The 15,653-nt window shown below is 38.8% G+C and overlaps 1 long non-coding RNA gene across 16 annotated transcripts in view; it reads right to left on the minus strand.

The window, feature by feature from the left end:
* Nucleotides 1-386: 386 nt before the first annotated feature.
* The window catches only part of Gm32846, a 130,859-nt gene continuing 115,592 nt past the window's right edge, over nucleotides 387-15,653 (minus strand). For 9 of the 16 annotated variants that reach the window (XR_881854.1, XR_881856.1, XR_391188.3 and 6 more), the window contains 2 exons: nucleotides 2,022-2,069; nucleotides 387-583 (listed from right to left, as the gene is read on the minus strand). This is a non-coding gene — a long non-coding RNA (predicted gene, 32846). Of the gene's footprint in view, nucleotides 584-2,021; nucleotides 2,070-2,370; nucleotides 2,427-11,601; nucleotides 11,675-15,653 lie in introns of all 16 variants that reach the window. The other 7 variants (XR_001778049.1, XR_881855.2, XR_001778048.1 and 4 more) reach the window with 6 other exon arrangements.

Consider the following 15,653-nt stretch of genomic DNA (forward strand, 5'->3'; position numbering starts at 1 on the left):
CGGGTTTAACGCTGTCTCAGCTTAGCCCATACCTTCTCCGGTATGAATTTCCTTTATCCTTTATTTTATGGAGCTCTGAACCAGCAGCGTCTCTTCCAAAAATCCTTTGCCATTTCTCAGTCCCGCGTTGGTTCGCTAATTGTTGTTTCCGGCCAGCAGACCACAACCTGGGTTCTAGCCTGGAAAGGCATTTTGGAAACCTGGAAGAGAAGAGGGGCTAGGTGGCGAGAGAAAGGAATGTAGCCAAGACAGTTACTCTGATCAAGGCTCAAATTTTATTGTTGCGACACTAGTTATGAAGGAAGGGGGAGGAGACCCGATTCCCACCGAATAATCTCTGGTCCAGTAGAAAGGTGCACGTGTGTGGCTCCACAGGTTCCAGCAGTGGGCGTGGCAGAACGAATGAACAGGAAGCTCCACCCCTGAGCAAGCAGGTTTCAGGCTGGGGGAGGGGAGACTACAGTTATCAGAGAGCTGTGGTTGTAGAACGTAGGCAGCTCACAGGAGTATCATAATGGTATGGTTACTTAGCTGTGGATGTCCAAAAAGTTACAAATGATCAATAGCAGAATGCAGATTTTAGCTGCAAATAAAGAAAAAGGGAATCATTAAAACCTATACATTTTTGTTTCAACATATTCATGATTTGTTAGGGACATTTTCCTTTTTATATATTAGTAATGTACCTGTATTTTTATTTTATATTTTAGCCACAAAATGTTACTCATGGATTAAAACAGACAAATATATGAGATGTGGATTATATCACAGGTTAAAGTTCAATGAACACTAGCAGCATTTATATTATGCATTTACAAAAATGTACCCTGTGACATACAACATTATTTTGCAGTTTTCCCAGTGCATGAGCTCTTGTTTGGAAGATAAATATCATTTGAATAGTCTCAGTAATTCTTCAAGACTATTTTTACTTTATCTACCAATTATATAAGAATATATTTTATGTATATTAAGCCATATATAGGTGAACCTAAGGGTATATTAAAGCATATGTATCCATCTGCGTTCCTGTATACACACACACACACACACACACACACACACACACACACACACACAACATACATACTTTTTTTAAAAAAACATGGTCTGCTTACATATTTTCAATTCAGTCTATCCCTGACCTCTTGTGATTTTGAATAAATATCAAAGTTTTTCCTACCATGGTTTGATTTCATCTAGCCCCTGTTGTTGACTATTAAAATTATTGAAACACGGACTTGAGATTACAAACTAAATAAATGGATCACTTGACAGGGTAATTCCCCAACCAAGTCTTCTCTTAGTTGAATCATAACAGAAGCTTTGATTAGAGCTTATTCCAGAAGCAAAACTGGACATACTGTACTACAGAGTGAATCACAAACCTTCTCCTTCTTCTTAGTATTCTCTTCATTGTAAAATATAGTACCTAGGTAAAATATCTTCATGTGTTGGATATTCTTTCAGTATATCATTTTTTTTCCTGCCTGGGGAGACTTCTTCCATGAGTGAGCTTTAGCCATCACCTTGAAACCTGAGCATAGGGTTTTCTACATTTCCTCGTATATACGTCTATTTGATGTTCTATTATTTCAGTGTTTGCATATTTTCTCAAAGATTTCACATGTATCATTTATGGATCTTCCCTTCACTACTAGAATAAAACTCAGTATATGATTTATAAAATTTCCCTTTTCCCCAATATAATCCAAAGAGACAGCCCAAGATGAGAAACCGTCTATAAACATTTCTCTCACATTCTTTAAAAACACTCATTTCCAAATAAGCCATCTGTAATAGAATATACACAGAATTACACACAGAGTATGGTGAGACAGTCAGCCAGACAAACACACAGAGAGGAGAGAGAGAGAGAGAGAGAGAGAGAGAGAGAGAGAGAGAGAGAGAGAGAAAGAGAGAGAGAGAGAAGAATTTATATTTTAATGTTCACTCATCACTTAATTATAAAAATTAATAAACCATACCATTTTATTTACTGAGTAAAAAGGTGAACTCACAATTACAAAAAATAATGCTGGCAGAACATCATCTGATGCTGGTTCAATCTGTTGAAAATAGTGAAAAACATTGTTGGACTTAAATAATTCTTGGATTTGTTTAGAAAATAAAAATTGGGATGAACATTTTCATTAAAACACATATATCTAGACATTCATTTTACTCTACTTTCTTATTGAGAAGTTGAAACACTTGAGCAGATGTCCTTTGCTGTTTGTGTCACACTAACTCTATATATATTTTTCTTAGTCTGCATAGATTGAAAATTGAGCTAATCAAATGGCCACTTTGTAAATATTTGATAATAATATACTAATTGTACTATGTTTTGAAAGGTCTTATACTTACTGTTTATCATGTCCTCTTAGGTGTAGAATTAGAACATGTTCTTTCTCTCCATCTTTCTTTGAAATAAATATTTAACATTTGGAATGATATACTTTTGAGATTGCATTGTGAAACACATTTAATTGCACAGATTGAAGACATTTCCTTAAGAATTCTAAAAAATGTCTTCAATTTTTATTTAGCAGTTAGAATAATAATGAGAAAATTAAAATAAACATGGTCAGTAGTGAGAACTTCATTAAGTCTAAAATTATCATATTCAGAATTTAGATTCGCAGTGCTATATGTATTAAAGAAGTAGCAATATGCAAGTAGACAACTTTGAGCTGTGAAGCTTTACTTTATCAAGTTTAAAATATTCAGACTCACCACGCCAAATTTATTCCTGAGTATTAAGGAAGGAGGCTCTCTAAAGAAGAAGAAGAAGAAGAAGAAGAAGAAGAAGAAGAAGAAGAAGAAGAAGAAGAAGAAGAAGAAGAAGAAGAAGAAGTTAGCTTTGTAGCATAGCCCGCTCTAAAAGCATTAGGAGAAAGATTTTTGTGTCCATGTTCTATAATCTCATCCCAGTCTTCTCACTCATTCACAGCAGAAAGAAAGGGTAAGCACAGAAAATGAAACATGGTTGTTCAAGGTTTATTGTTATGGGATCTTCTCTGACGTTGTGAAATCAAATGCAAATTTTATGTTTATAAGTTGTTGTGTTGAACAAAGGTTATTTTTCCTGTTTCCTGGTTTAGAATGATATATTAGAAAAATGTGGACTGGAATGCATGTTTCTGTTCTTAGGCTGATTTATCCCAGCCCCACGAGTAAGTTTAGTGAAAATGTCCCTTGAGGATATTATGTAGGAAATTCAAAATTATAAATTACAGTTACCTTCAAAGATTAGCCTTAAGGAAGAATTATTGTGTAGGTTGATAAATCCTTTCACAGTTTAGTTTTCCTTTGAGAAGACTGAAGTTAATGGAGTCTCCTCAATGTTATTGGTGGGCCTACCAATAATAAATGTAGTTTGAAGGGACATTGAAACTTGCCACTGAAAAACACAACTTACATCCACTCCTACTCCTTCAGATAGTTACTTAAAATTGCATCTTAATGCTTCTTAAAATTTCATACAAAATTTCAAAAGAAAATCATGTGTTAGTGCCATATGAACAGTTTTCACACAAATGGGTATCTGACCAACCTTGTGCTCCAGGTGATATTTTAAGGTAACACACTTACTTTATATTTGTGCTCCTACAAGTCTTCCAGTGTCTAACTATCTAAGTAATTTGCTAGCCATGATTTAACTTTGGTGACCATTGTCATCTTTCAAGCTCTAATACATTACTCAAGGAATTGTATGCAGTTATCTTTGTGGAGTTTTTACAATCTGAGTTTCTCCTCTTCCTGGATTTCAAGACAATTTGAGATAATGAGTATTTATGGTTACAGCTTTCTCCAAATATATAAATAATGTCAGGTCTCCAATCTTATACCTGTTCTTTCATCTATAAAGCAGTTCTTTCTTTTTATAGTCACTAAGTCATTCCTACTCCTCCACTTATGATGTGAATTTCTAGGCAGTAAAAAATTTGGGTTTGTGGATTTGATAGTATTTATTCAGGGATTAAGGAACATTTCTTAGTTTTACCTTGTGGCAGATAGAGTAATGATAAAGGCTAGTCTTCATTATTAATCTTTCACAATACACCCAATTGAGTTGATTTTATTTTTATAGGAAAATCAGCACTCAAATAGAACATTCTGAAACCAACAGTACAAAGTATTGTAATGCTGTTATACATTCATGTGATTTTTGATACAGTGTTCTACTCCAAGATCAGGAATGTTCAGAGTTATACTATCAGTACCTTTTAAAACTATTAGGTGAAAATTACCAGTCAATTACATGTCAATGAAGAAGCAATAAAATATTTTGATAGTCTATGTTATATTTTCATGTTGTCCTTTATAAAACACAGCCATCTCAATGTCCTCTTTGCCTTTCCTCTGCCATTGTCATACATTATGAAGAATTTCTCTTCTCTCTCTATCTCTCTCTCAAGAGGAGATAATATGTAGGTAGATTATAGATGATAGATAGGTGTATAGATAGATAGATAGATAGATAGATAGATAGATAGATGGTAGGTAGAATGATAGATATAGGCAAGAGAGACAGTAGATTATATATTAGACTGAGCCTTGGAAAATTCAAAACAGAGGAAAAAGACATTATTTTTTTGAATGCTAAATCTTGCCAATTCCTCTGTTGAGGAACATCTGGGTTCTTTCCAGCTTCTGGCTATTATAAATAAGGCTGCTATGAACATAGTGGAGCATGTGTCCTTATTATCAGTTGGAACAAAATGGAGTACTACTCAACTATTAAAAACAATGAATTTGGAGCACTGGAGCAGGTGAGCGAGCCATCATGTGTCCCGGGTCCTCAAGACCAGTCTGCGCAGGTGAGAGTGTGGACTGCAGAAGTGACACAGCTTCTGGGACAGACCCCATTTCCAGATCCAGACATCTGGGCACCTTCCCTGCCAGAGGAGAAGTGTCTGATGGGAGGGCTGTGACTGCCAGAGCAGGTGAGGGAGCCATATTGTTTCCCTGGTCCCTCAGAGACCAGTCTGCGCAGGTGAGAGTGGGGACTGCAGAGGCAACACATCTTCTGGGACAGGCCCTGTTTCAGGCTTTAACCTTCAGCCAGCAGTCAGGTCTGAATGCCAGAACTCTTTGCACCTCCCCTGCAAGAGGAGAGTTTGCCTGCAGAGTGTACTCTGAGACTCAGGAGAGAGCTGGACTCCCAGAACTGCTGACAGAAGCTAACAGAACCACAGTAGGAACAAGCTCCAGCCAGAGACAACTATAACAACTAATGCCAGAGATTACCAGATGGTGAAAGGCAAACGTAAGAATCTTACTAACACAAGTCCCTTCCGGTCCACTCCAGCACTGGAGTGCCTGGCCCTTGGAGTCTCTGGACACCCGCAAGGACCCACACAGGATCACCCATGGGATCCTAAGACCTCTGGTGAGTGGAATACAGCATCTGCTGCAATCAAATTGTGCCGGACCTGAGACTGTTTTAACTAGGGAAGCAGATAACCTGGCCTGATGAGGGGCACAAGTCCCTTCTGATCCACTCCAGCACTGGGGTGCCTTGCCCTCAGAGTCTCCGGAAACCCGCAAGGACCCACACAGGATCCCCCACGGGATCCTATGACCTCTGGTAATTGGAACACAACTTCTGCCAGGAGGCAAGTTTGAACACCAGATATCTGGGCAACTTCCCTGCAAGAGGAGAGCTTGCCTGCAGAGAATACTCTAACCATTGAAACTAAGGAGAAATCTAGTCTCCCAGATCTGCTGATAAAGGCTAACAGAGTCACCTGTGGAACAAGCTCTAACCAGAGACAACTATAACAACTAGCTTCAGAGATTACAGGATGGCGAAAGGCAAATGTAAGAATTCTACTAACAGAAATCAAGATCACTCACCATCATCAAAATGCAGCACTCCCACCCCACCTAGTCCTAGGCACCCCAACACACCCGAAAAGCTAGACCTAGATTTAAAAGCCTGTCTCATGATGATGGTAGAGGACATCAAGAAGGACTTTAATAACTCACTTAAAGAAATACAGGAGAACACAGCTAAACAGGTAGAAGACCTTAAAGAGGAAACACAAAAATTCCATAAAGAATTGTAGGAAAACATGACCAAACAGGTGATGGAATTGAATAAAAGCATCCAAGACCTAAAAAGGGAAGTAGACACAATAAAGAAAACCCAAAGTGAGGCAACGCTGGAGATAGAAACACTAAGAAAGAAATCTGGAACCATACATGCTAGCATCAGCAACAGAATACAAGAGATAGAAGAGAGAATCTCAGGTGCAGAAGATTCCATAGAGAACATCGGCAGAACAATCAAAGAAAATACAAAACGCAAAAAGATCCTAACTCAAAACACCCAGGAAATCCAGGACACAATGAGAAGACTAAACCTACGGATGATAAGAGTTGATGAGAATGAAGATTTTCAAATTAAAGAGCCAGAAATTATCTTCAACAAAATTATAGAAGAAAACTTCCCAAACCTAAAGAATGACATGCTCATGAACATACAAGAAGCCTACAGAACTCCAAATAGACTGGACCAGACAAAAAATTCCTCCCAACACATAATAATCAGAACAACAAATTCACTAAATATAGAGAGAATATTTAAAGCAGTAAGGGAGAAAGGTCAAGTAACATATAAAGGCAGGCTTATCAGAATTACACCAGACTTTTCACCAGAGACTAAGAAAGCCAGAAGAGCCTGGACAGATGTTATACAGACACTAAGAGAACACAAATGACATCCCAGGCTACTATACACAGCCAAACTCTCAATTACCATAGATGGAGAAACCAAAGTATTCCACGACAAAACCAAATTCACACATTATCTTTCCAAGAATCCAGCCCTTCAAAGGATAATAACAGAAAAAAACCAATACAGGGACGGAAATCACGCTGTAGAAAAAGCAAGAAAATAATCCCTCAACAAACCAAAAAGAAGACAGCCACAAGAACAGAATGCCAACTCTAACAACAAAAATAAAAGGAAGCAACAATTACTTTTCATTAATATCTCTTAATATCAATGTACTCAATTCCCCAATAAAAAAGACATAGACTAACAGACTGGCTACACAAACAGGACCCAACCTTCTGCTGCTTACAGGAAACCCATCTCAGGGAAAAAGACAGACACCACCTCAGAGTGAAAGGCTGGAAAACAAATTTGCAAGCAAATGGTTTGAAGAAAAAAAGCTGGAGTAGCCATTCTAATAACGAATATAATTGACTTCCAACCCAAAGTTATCAAAAAAGACAACGAGGGACACTTCATACTCATCAAAGGTAAAATCCTCAAAGAGGAACTCTCAATTCTGAATATCTATGCTCCAAATGCAAGGGAGCCACATTCATTAAAGACACTTTAGTAAAGCTCAAAGAAGACATTGCACCTCACACAATAATAGTGGGAGACTTCAACACATCACTTTCATCAATGGACAGATCATGGAAACAGAAACTGAACAGGGACACAGTGAAACTAACAGAAGTTATGAAACAAATGGATCTGACAGATATCTACAGAACATTTTATCCTAAAACAAAATGATATACCTTCTTCTCAGCACCTCATTGGAACTTCTCCAAAACTGACCATATAATTGGTCACCAAACAGGCCTCAACAGACACAAAATATTGAAATTGTCCCTTGCATTCTATCAGATCACCATGGACCAAGGCTGATCTTCAATAACAACATAAATAATGGAAAGCCAACATTCACTTGGAAACTGAACAACACTCTTCTCAATGATACCTTGGTGTAGGAAGGAATAAAGAAAGAAATTAAAGACTTTTCAGAGATTAATGAAAATGAAGCGACAACATACCCAAACCTATGGGACACAATGAAAGCATTTCTAAGAGGGAAACTCATAGCTCTGAGTGCCTTCAAAAAGAAACTAGAGAGAGCATACCCTAGCAGCTTGACAACACATCTAAATGCTCTTGAAAAAAAAGGAAGAAAATTCACCCAAGAGAGGTAGACGGTAGGATATACTCAAACTCAGGGGCGAAATCAACCAAGTGGAAAGGAGAACTATTCAAAGAATTAACCAAAGAGGAGTTGGTTCTTTGAAAAAATCAACAAGATAGATAAACCCTTAGCTAGACTCACTAGAGTGCACCGGGACAGCATCCTAATTAACAAAATCAGAAATGAAAAGGGAGACATAACAACAGATCCTGAAGAAATCCAAAACACCATCAGATTCTTCTACAAAAGGCTATACTCAACAAAACTGGAGAACCTGGACGAAATGGACAAATTTCTAGACAGATACCAGGTACCAAAGTTAAATCATGATCAAATTAATGATCTAAACAGTCCCATATCTCCTAAAGAAACAGAAGCAGTCATTAATAGTCTCCCAGCCAAAAAAAAGCCCAGGACCAGATGGGTTTAGTGCAGAGTTCTACCAGACCTTCAAAGAAGATCTAATTCCAGTTCTGCACAAACTATTCCACAAAATAGAAGTAGAAGGAACTCTACCCAACTCATTCTATGAAGCCACAATTACTCTGATACCAAAACCACAGAAAGATCCAACAATGATAGAGAACTTCAGACCGATTTCCCTTATGAATATAGATGCAAAAATCCTCAATAAAATTCTCGCTAAACAAATACAAGACCTATTAAAGCAATCATCCATCCTGACCAAGTAGGTTTTATTCCAGGGATGCAGGGATGGTTTAATATATGGAAATCAATCAACATTATCCGTTATAAAAACAAACTTAAAGACAAAACCCACATGATCATCTCGTTAGATGCAGAAAAAGCATTTGACAAGATCCAACACCATTCATGATAAAAGTCTTGGAAAGATCAGGAATTCAAGGCCTAAACATGATAAGAGCAATCTACAGCAAACCAGTAGCCAACATCAAAGTAAATGGTGAGAAGATGGAAGCAATCCCACTAATATCAGGGACTAGACAAGGCTGCCCACTTTCTCACTACCTCTTCAACATAGTACTTGAAGTCCTAGCCAGAGCAATTAGACAACAAAAGGAGATCAAGGGGATACAAATTGGAAAAGATGAAGTCAAAATATCACTTTTTGCAGATGATATGATAGTATATATAAGTGACCCTAAAAATTCCACCATAGAACTCCTAAACCTGATAAACAGCTTCAGTGAAGTAGGTGGATATAAAATTAACTGAAAGAAGTCAATGGCCTTTCTGTATACAAAGAATAAACAGGCTGAGAAAAAAATTAGGGAAACAACAACCTTCTCAATAGTCACAAATAATATAAAATATCTTGGTGTGACTCTAACTAAGGAAGTGAAAGATCTGTATGATAAGAACTTCAAGTCTCTGAAGAAAGAAATTAAAGAAGATCTCAGAAGATGGAAAGATATCCCATGCTTATGGATTGGCAGGATCAACATTGTAAAAATGGCTATCTTGCCAAAAGCAATCTACAGATTCAATGTAATCCCCATCAAAATTCCAACTCAATTCTTCAACAAATTATAAAGAGCAATCTGCAAATTAATCTGGAATAACAAAAAACCTAGGATAGCAAAAACTCTTTTCAAGGATAGAAGAACCTCTGGTGGAATCACAATGCCTGACCTAAAGCTTTACTACAGAGCAATTGTGATAAAAGCTGCATGGTACTGGTATACTGACAGACAAGTAGACCAATGGAATAGAATTGAAGATACAGAAATGAACCCAGACACTTATGGTCACTTGATCTTCTATAAGGGAGCTAAAACCATCCAGTGGAAGAAAGACAGCACTTTCAACAAATGGTGCTGGCACAACTGGCGGTTATCATGTAGAAGAATGTGAATTGATCCATTCCTATCTCCTTGTACTAAGGTCAAATCTAAGTGGATCAAGGAACTCCACATAAAACCAGAGACACTGAAACTTATAGAGGAGAAATTGGGGAAAAGCCTCGAAGATATGGGCACAGGGGAAAAATTCCTGAATAGAACAGCAATGGCTTGTGCTGTAAGATTGAGAATTGACAAATGGGACCTCATGAAATTACAAAGGTTCTGTAAGGCTAAAGAAACCGTCATTAAGAAAAAAAGGCCACCAACAGATTGGGAAAGGATCTTTAGCTATCCTAAATCAGATAGGGGATTAATATCCACTATATATAAAGAACTCAAGAAGGTGGACTCCAGAAAATCAAATAACCCCATTAAAAATGGGGCTCAGAGCTAAACAAAGAATTCTCAACTGAGGAATTCGAATGGCTGAGAAGCACCTGAAAAAATGTTCAGCATCCTTAATCATCAGAGAAATGGGAATCAAAACAACCCTGAGTTTCCATCTCACACCAGTCAGAATGGCTAAGATCAAAAATTGAGGTGACAGCAGATGCTGGCAAGGATGTGGAGAAGGAGGAACACTCCTTCATTGTTGGTGGGATTGCAAGCTTGTACAACCACTCTGGAAATCAGTCTGGCAGTTCCTCAGAAAATTGGACATAGTACTACCGGATGATCTCGCAATACCTCTCCTGGGCATATATCCAGAAGATGTCCCAACCGGTAAGAAGGACACATGGTCCACTATGTTCATAGGAGCCTTATTTATAATAGCCAGAAGATGGAAAGAACCCAGATGTCCCTCAACAGAGGAATGGATACAGAAATTGTGGTACATTTACACAATGGAGTACTACTCATCTATTAAAAAGAATGAATTTATGAAATTCCTAGCCAAATGGTTGGATCTGGAGAGCATCATCCTGAGTGAGGTAACACAATCACAAAAGAACTCAAATGATATGTACTCTCTGATAAGTGGATATTAGCCCAGAAACTTAGTATACCCAAGATATAAGAGACAATTTGTAAAACACATGAAACTTAAGAAGAACGAAGACCAAAGTGTGGACACTTTGCCCCTTCTTAGAATTGGAAACAATCACCCATGGAAGGAGTTACAGAGTCAAAGTTTGGAGCTGAGACAAAATGATGGACCATCTGGAGACTGCCATATCCAGGGATCTATCACATAATTAGCCTCCAAACGATGACACCATTGCATACACTAGCAAGTCTTTGCTGAAAGGATCCTGATATAGCTGTCTCTGGTGAGACTATGCCGGGGCCTAGCAAACACAGAAGTGGATGCTCACAGTCAGCTATTGGATGGATTACAGGGCACCCAATGGAGGAGCTAGAGAAAATATTCAAGGAGCTAAAGAGATCTGCAACCCTGTAGGTGCAACAACATTATGAACTAACCAGTACCCCAGAGCTCTTGACTCTAGCTGCATATGTATCAAAAGATGGCCTAGTAGGCCATCACTGGAAAGAGAGGCCCATTGGACACGCAAACTTTAAATGCCCCAGTACAGGGGAACGCCAGGGCCAAAAAGTGGGAGTGGGTGTGTAGGGGAGTGTGGGGGGGGAGGGTATGGGGAACTTTTGGGATAGCATTGGAAATGTAACTGAGGAAAATATGTAATGAAAAAACCAACATACTCAAGTGATTAGATGACTGTTTATATCAGGATTTGAGCTCATTATCTATTTTAGGTTCTAATTACAATGACTAGTTATCAATATTTACAACACAATAATATAATGTTGTAAAAAATTTAAAAAAAAAGAATTTTACTCACAGAAACCAAGACCTCTCACCTCCATTAGAATCTAGCACTCCCACCTCAGCTCGTCCTGGATACCCCAACACACCTGAAAATCACAACTCCGTTTCAAAATCATATCTTATCATGCTGGTAGAGGACTTAAAGACAGACATTAATAAATCCCTTAAAGAAATACAGGAGAACACTGCTAAACAGGTAGAAGTCCTGAAAGAAATACTGGAAAACACAACCAAATAGGTGATAGAATTGACCAAAACCATCCAAGACCTAAAAAGGGATGTAGGAACAATAAAGAAAACCCAAAGTGAGACAACACTGGACATAGAAACCCTAGGAAAAAAAACAGGAACCATAGATGCGAGCATCAGCAACAGAATACAAGAGATGGAAAAGAGAATCTCAGGTGCAGAAGATTCCATAGAGAACATGGGCACAACAACCAAAGAAAATGCAAAATGCAAAAAGATCCTATCTCAAAACACCCAGGAAATCTATGATACAATGAAAAGACCAAACCTATGGATAATAGGAGTACATGAGAATGAAGATTTTCAACTTAAAGGGCCATCCAATATTTTCAACAAAATTATAGAAGAAAACTTCCCAAACCTAAAGAAAGAGATGCACATGAAAATACAAGAAGCCTACAGAAATCCAAATAGAGTGGACCACAAAAATTTCTCCCGACACATAATAATCAGAACAACAAATGCACTAAATAAAGACAGAATATTAAAAGCAGTAAATGGAGAGAAGCTGGAAGCAATCCCACTAAAATCAGGGACTAGACAAGGCTGCCCACTTTCTCCCTACCTTTTCAACATAGTACTTGAAGTATTAGCCAGAGCATTCGACAACAAAAGGAGATCAAGGGGATACAAATTGGAAAAGAGGAAGTCAAAATATCACTTTTTGGAGATGATATGATAGTATATATGAGTGACCCTAAAAATTCCACCAGAGAACTCCTAAACCTGATAAACAGCTTCGGTGAAGTAACTGGATATAAAATTAACTCAAACAAGTCAATGGCCTTTCTCTACACAAAGAATAAACAGGCTGAGAAAGAAATTAGGGAAACAACACCCTTCTCAATAGTCACAAATAATATAAAATATCTCGGCGTGTCTCTATCTAAGGAAGTAAAGATCTGTATGATAAAAACTTCAAGTCTCTCAAGAAAGAAATTAAAGAAGATCTCAGAAGATGGAAAGATCTCCCATGCTCATGGATTGGCAGGATCAACATTGTAAAAATGGCTATCTTGCCAAAAGCAATCTACAGATTCAATGCAATCCCCATCAAAATTCCAACTCAATTCTTCAACGAATTATAAGGGGCAATTTGCAAATTCATTTGGAATAACAATAAACCTAGGATAGCAAAAACTCTTTTCAAGGATAAAAGAACCTCTGGTGGAATCACCATGCCTGACCTAAAGCTTTACTACAGAGCAATTGTGATAAAAAGTGCATGGTACTGGTATAGAGACAGACAAGTAGACCAATGGAATAGAATTGAAGACCCAGAGATGAACCTACACACCTATGGTCACTTGATCTTCGACAAGGGAGCTAAAACCATCCAGTAAAAGAAAGACAGCATTTTCAACAACTGGTGCTGGCATAACTGGTTGTTATCATGTAGAAGAATTCGAATCGATCCATACTTATCTCCTTGTACTAAGGTCAAATCTAAGTGGATCAAGGAACTTCACATAAAACCAGAGACACTGAAACTTATAGAGGAGAAATTGGGGAAAAGCCTCGAAGATATGGGCACAGGGGAAAAATTCCTGAATAGAACAGCAATGGCTTGTGCTGTAAGATTGAGAATTGACAAATGGGACCTCATGAAACTCCAAAGTTTCTGCAAGGCAAAAGACACCGTCAATAAGACAAAAAGACCACCAACAGATTGGGAAAGGATCTTTACCTATCCTAAATCAGATAGGGGACTAATATCCAACATATATAAAAAACTCAAGAAGGTGGACTTCAGAAAATCAAATAACCCCATTAAAAAATGGGGCTCAGAACTGAACAAAGAATTCTCACCTGAGGAATACCGAATGGCAGAGAAGCACCTGAAAAAATGTTCAACGTCCTCAATCATCAGGGAAATGCAAATCAAAACAACCCTGAGATTCCACCTTACACCAGTTTGAATGGCTAAGATCAAAAATTCACGTGACAGCAGATGCTGGCGTGGATGTGGAGAAAGAAGAACACTCCTATATTGTTGGTGGGATTGCAGGCTTGTACAACCACTCTGGAAATCAGTCTGGCGGTTCCTCAGAAAATTGGACATAGTACTACTGGAGGATCCAGCAATACTTCTCCTGGGCATATATCCAGATGATGCCCCAACTGGTAAGAAGGACACATGCTCCACTATGTTCATAGCAGCCTTATTTATAATAGCCAGAAGCTGGAAAGAACCCAGATGCCCCTCAACAGAGGAATGGACACAGAAAATGTGGTACATCTACACAATGGAGTACTACTCAGCTATTAAAAAGAATGAATTTATGAAATTCCTAGGAAATGGATGGACCTGGAGGGTATCATCCTGAGTGAGGTAACACATTCACAAAGGAACTCACACAATATGTACTCACTGATAAGTGGATATTAGCCCAAAACCTAGGATACCCAAGATATAAGATACAATTTCCTAAACACATGAAACTCAAGAAAAATGGAGACTGAAGTGTGGACACTATGCCCCTCCTTAATAGTTGAAACAAAACACCCTTGGAAGGAGTTACAGAGACAAAGTTTGGAGCTGAGATGAAAGGATGGACCATGTAGAGACTGCCATATCCAGGGATCCACCCCATAATCAGCATCCAAACGCTGGCACCATTGCATACACTAGCAAGATTTTATCGAAAGGAGCCAGATGTAGCTGTCTCTTGTGAGACTATGCCGGGGCCTAGCAAACACAGAAGTGGATGCTCACAGTCTGCTAATGGATGGATCACAGGGCTCCCAATGGAAGAGCTAGAGAAAGTACCCAAGGAGCTAAAGGGATCTGCAACCCTATAGGTGGAACAACATTATGAACTAACCAGTACCCCGGAGCTCTTGACTCTAGCTGCATATGTATCAAAAGATGGCCTAGTCGGCCATCACTGGAAAGAGAGGCCCATTGGACACTCAAACTTTATATGCCCCAGTACAGAGGAACGCCAGGGCCAAAAAGGGGGAGTGGGTGGGTAGGGGAGTGGGGGTGGGTGGGTTTGGGGGACTTTTGGTATAGCATTGGAAATGTAAATGAGCTAAATACCTAATAAAAATGGAAAAGGAAAAAAAGCAGTAAGGGAAAAAAGTCAAGTAACATATAAAGGCAGACCTATTAGAATTACTCCAGACTTCTCACCAGAGACTATGAAAGCCAGAAGATCCTGGACTGGTGTTGTACAGACCCTAAGAGAACACAAATGCCAGGCCAGGCTACTATGCACAGTAACACTTTCAATTACCATAGATGGAGAAACCAAAGTATTCTATGATAAAACCAAATTCTCACTGAGACAAAAGTTTGGACTATCCAGACATTGCCCCATCTGGGGGTCTATCCCATAATCAGCCACCAAATGCAGACACTATTGCATATGCCAGCACGATTTTGCTCAAGGTACCCTCATATAGCTGTCGCTTGTGAGGCTAAGCCAGTGCCTGGCAAACACAGAAGTGGATGCTCACAGTCAGCTATTGGATGGAACACAGGGCCCCCTTGGAGTTGCTATAGAAAGTACCCAAGGAACTGAATGGGTCTGCAACCCTATAGGTGGAACAACAATATGAACTGACCAGTACCCCCAGAACTAGTGTCTCTAGCTGCATTTTTAGCAGAAGATGGTGTAGTTGGCCATCATTGGGAAGAGAGGCCCCTTGGTCTTGCAAACTTTATATGCCCCAGTACAGGGGGAACACTAGGCCCAAGAAGTGGGAGTGGTTGTGTAGGGTAGTGGGTGGGTGGGGCAGTGGGGCGGGGGAGGTGTAGGGGACTTTCAGGATAGCATTTGATATGTAAATGAAGTAAATACCTAATAAAAA

This window comes from Mus musculus, chromosome 7 (assembly GCF_000001635.26).
Source record: "Mus musculus strain C57BL/6J chromosome 7, GRCm38.p6 C57BL/6J".
Classification (NCBI taxonomy): Eukaryota; Metazoa; Chordata; class Mammalia; order Rodentia; family Muridae; genus Mus; species Mus musculus.